Here is a 4,247-nt window from a genome sequence, read left to right as displayed (position 1 = left end):
CTCTTCTTCAGGATCTATGGCCATTACATGAGATTGGGCCTTCATTTTGGGATTTTTGGGGGACAGCTTCTCATAAACCAAAGTAGTTAATTGACCAAGTTGTATTTCAAGGTTATTGATGGAAGCTTGCTGATTCTTTATTAAAGTTTGTTGTTCTACCATCAATGCATGATGATTCTTAACCAAGGTTGTTTGTTCATTAATAGCAGAATCATTAGCCTCATGTCTCTTTTCCGAAGCTTTCATAAACTTCATCAACATGGTCTCTAGATTGGGTTTCTTCTCAACTGGTGGCTGCTCCTTTTGATAGAAGCCTCGACCCGTCTGCCTATACTTCTCTTCATTTTGCTTTTTATACTCTTCATATGGCAACCATTACTTCTTCGGTTTCCTCCAGTCTTCTTCATACTTGTCCCCACTCGAGTAGCACACTTGAGCTTTTCTGTTCCCAAACTCATCTAAATTGCAGTCTTTGGTCAAGTGTGGACCACTACACCTCTCGCAACCCACTCTTATGGCATGAATTGAGTGGTCCATTTGTGTCATCCTCTGGTCCATATTATTTAGCATAGCCATCATGGCTGCTATTTCTTCAGTTTGGGCCCCTCCACCGCCTTTGATTCCATCTTGCCTAGGGTTATGGTATTCGCGAGAGTGCTTCGCGAATTCTTCAACCAGCTCCTTGACCTCCCTTGGATTTTTCTTTGTCAAAGGTCCTTGAGAGTCAAGGAATTGTCTTGTCATAATGTTGACCCCAACATAGAAAATTGACATCTCTTGTTGCACATTTAGATCATGTCGAGGGCAATTTCTGAGCAAGCCCTTGTACCGCTCCCATGCTTCGTATAATGACTCCCCCGGCTGTTATTCAAAGTTGGCTATTGCCTTTTTGAGTTTAGCTATCTTGGATGGTGGGCAAAACTGGTCCAGAAATTGGTCAAGCATTTAAGCCCAAGTTGTGATTGTGCCTGGTGGAAGTGATTTTAACCACTCTTTAGCAACTCCCTTGAAAGTAATGGGAAGCATCCTGAGCAGTACGGTGTTTCTATTGACATTTGGGACACTGAAGTAATCCACAATGTCATTGACTTCATCTAGATGCTTAAAGGCATCCTCATGATCTTTTCCATAGAATGGGATTTCCTTCAGTGCAGACAAGATATGCCCCTTCAGCTCAAATGTGGCAGTGGTAGGTATTGCGGGTTGGACTAAACCGGGACCCACATCTTCCCGGATCCGCTTCTTGTAAGCTCCCATGGATATCTCTTCAATGTCTGCCATCTCGTTCCTTGGCTCGTTCTCCGGTTTGCTCGTATGTTCTTCAAATCCAGGCTCGGTATCATATTCGGATTCGGTTTGGATGGGTATTTGATCCAAGTTTTCAAGCTTGCTCATGTTCTTTGAGGATGAACTTGACTCTCCTGTCTTCTTTCCCGAACTCCTTGAAAATGCTGACTTTAGTTCTTGCAATGGCGTCTTCTTATCAGTCTTTTTGTGAAGTGCAGCTTCTGAATCTTCAATCGGTGGCACCAAAGGTGTGGTAGAACCTCTGGTCATGAACTCCTGCAAACTAAAAAAAATAAAAACGTACAACTGAACTAAAATAGGAAAATACTAAAAACTAAAAATCACAGCTCTCACGTCGTGAGTTTATAAAACTCACGTCGTGAATTCTGTGACAGAAACAGAAATCAAAATTTTAGTTATAATAATATGCTAATAAACTAAGCTAATAAACAAAAATAAATAACTAATTAACTTTTTGCAGATTTTATTCCAAAAAGGGTCGATTAATCTAATGCAACTAAATAAACTAATAAACTGGCCGCTCCCCTGCAACGGTGCCAAAAACTTGATGTGCACGAAAGTACCCACTAATTTTAATATTTATAACCTAACAAACATAGACTAACTATGCACTTATAGGCAGTGTACCTAGTCAGATTATAGTATAACTTGGGTAAGTCGGGTGTCGATCACAGGGAACGGTGTTACTAATTAACCTACGTGCTATCAAATTAACCTAATTATTAACAAGTTTAGAAAGGGTTTTATCTGATTTTACAAGATCAGACGAACTTAACTCAAATTCAATCAATAAGTAAAAACACTCTTGTCTAGTTCGAATCCACTTCGTCCTTATGGCTAGCTAATAATTATGGATTATCAAGTTGGTTTTAATTATACAGGTAATTTAAGTCTAAGTTTACCAATAATTAATTAATTCATGTAAAACTATGTATGGTCACACACAATTAAACACAAAACCAATTATGAATATGAATATGCTATGTAAGATTTATTATGTAAACGTAATTATAGTCATAATCTATGTTCTCTAGCACAGCTAAGTTTATTTACTTTAATTACTAACTAAGATTGGTCAATCCTAGCTCTAACAATTTAATGTTCACTAAATCATTAGGTAAACAAGTTCATGCAGATAATGGTCACTAAGCTACACAGAACATGAAATTAAGCAACTAGAGAAACAAACACAAGCATGCTAGGTAACTATAAATCAAACACAAGCAATTTACCAACTAAATAAATCCATATAAAATTAAGTTGTTCATAAGTTGGAAGCTTCATCTAGCTAAACAAGAGTAGCTAGATTCAGCTGCTGATAATAGCAACTAACACACTAACACAAATCAAAGTATAATGAAACATGTTCCTAGGTAACAAATAAGTAAACTAAATTATGGACCCTCACTCTTTTGGTGTTACAAACCCTCTTTGCAGGACCTTTCTTCTGCTAAAAATCGCCTTCTGGAACCTCTTTCTCTAGCCAAAAGTCTCTTCAGTTCGTAATGGTTAAGGATATATATAGTTTTCTGATTTTAATAATTCACGTCGTGAATAATAAGATATTCACGTCGTGAATACAAGATAACTGTGCCCAGCAAGGATTCCTTCACCCGCGTATATATCTTCTTGAACTTAAGCTCACGTCGTGAATCTTCCAGTTCTCACGACGTGAGAACGCTTTATCCAGATTTTCTTTTCCTTTAATCTTTTAACTCCCAAAGTTTCTTCCTTTAACGTTTTTAGTCCTTTTTCTTTAAAGTGTCTTCTTTTTGGCTGCAAATAACATTTAAACTCATAAGTACCATTATTCTAAACAAATTACCAACTTATATATAAAAATGTAGTTAAATATTGCCTAAAAATAGGTATAAATATAGCAATATTAGGAGTCTATCTAGAACCTGAGAGGGTTCCCCCTGGACTGCGGATGGGAGAGTGACAATTCTTGGGTCGGTTTGAGTATCAATATTCTCTATGAGTTCATCATCCGAATCCGAAGATACATTTGATGGAAATGCTTCTCTGCGGACAAGAACTTGAACAACATCAAGTACTGGAACCTCATTGGTTGCGGCTAGATCTGGAGTAGAGCTTTCCCCCTCAATAGGAGAGGTGGAAGTATTGAGAGATACCACTTCGGATGGATATGGTCCAGAAATGTCAGCATGTTGTTGTTGAGCTGCAGGAGACACAAGAACTTCTGATAGTTTTGCCGTTTCAACAGGTTCAAAGAGATCATCATAATTAACTTCTACTAGATTTAAAGGACCAGAAGATGCATTAATGTCACATTCCATGATTACGGTGGTTTCAGTGGATGAAGGGGCATCGCGGATGTGAGAATCATCGAATTTCACATCGAAGCTTTCAATGATCAGCCTTGTACATCTGATAAGCACTCGATAAGCAACCTTGTTTGTGGAATAACCAAGGAAGATGCCTTCATCAGACTTAGGTGCAAATTTATTTATCTAATATCTGTTGTTGATCACTAAACATCTACACCCAAAGATATGAAAGAAACGAACATTCGGCTTGCAGTTGTTAAGACTTTTGTATGGTGTTTTGTTGAGACGTTTGCACACAATGCTTCGGTTTTGGACAAAGCATGCAGTTGCTACAGCTTCAGTCCAGAAGTAGAGAGGAAGACGGGCGAAGTTAAGCATGGATCTGGCTGCTTCTACTAATGTGCGGTTTTTTCGTTGGACGACACCATTTTGTTGCGGAGTGTAGGGTGCTGAGAAGTTGTGAGAAATACCCTTGGACACCAAGAAACTGTTGAGAAGATGATTAGTGAACTCGGTTCCATTATCATTGCGGATGCGTCTGACTGGAAGCTTGATCTGAAGTTCTATTTCTTTGATGAAGTTTATGAGAATCTGTGGTGTTTCTGATTTGAGTTTGAGAAAGAATACCCATGTGAAGTGATTGAAGTC

The 4,247-nt window shown here is 38.4% G+C and overlaps 1 non-coding gene across 1 annotated transcript; it reads left to right on the top strand.

Moving 5' to 3' along the window:
• Positions 1–790: 790 nt before the first annotated feature.
• LOC145080662 (small nucleolar RNA R71) lies at positions 791–897 on the top strand. Its single transcript, XR_013695255.1, has one exon. It is a non-coding gene; the product is annotated as a small nucleolar RNA R71 (small nucleolar RNA).
• The last annotated feature ends 3,350 nt before the right edge of the window (positions 898–4,247 follow it).

The sequence above is a fragment of the Lactuca serriola genome, chromosome 1, assembly GCF_051521515.1.
Source record: "Lactuca serriola cultivar US96UC23 chromosome 1, Lser_US96UC23_V15, whole genome shotgun sequence".
Classification (NCBI taxonomy): domain Eukaryota; kingdom Viridiplantae; phylum Streptophyta; class Magnoliopsida; order Asterales; family Asteraceae; genus Lactuca; species Lactuca serriola.
The sequence above is the reverse complement of the archived record's forward strand: the minus strand, read 5'-3'. Positions and strand labels throughout refer to the sequence as shown.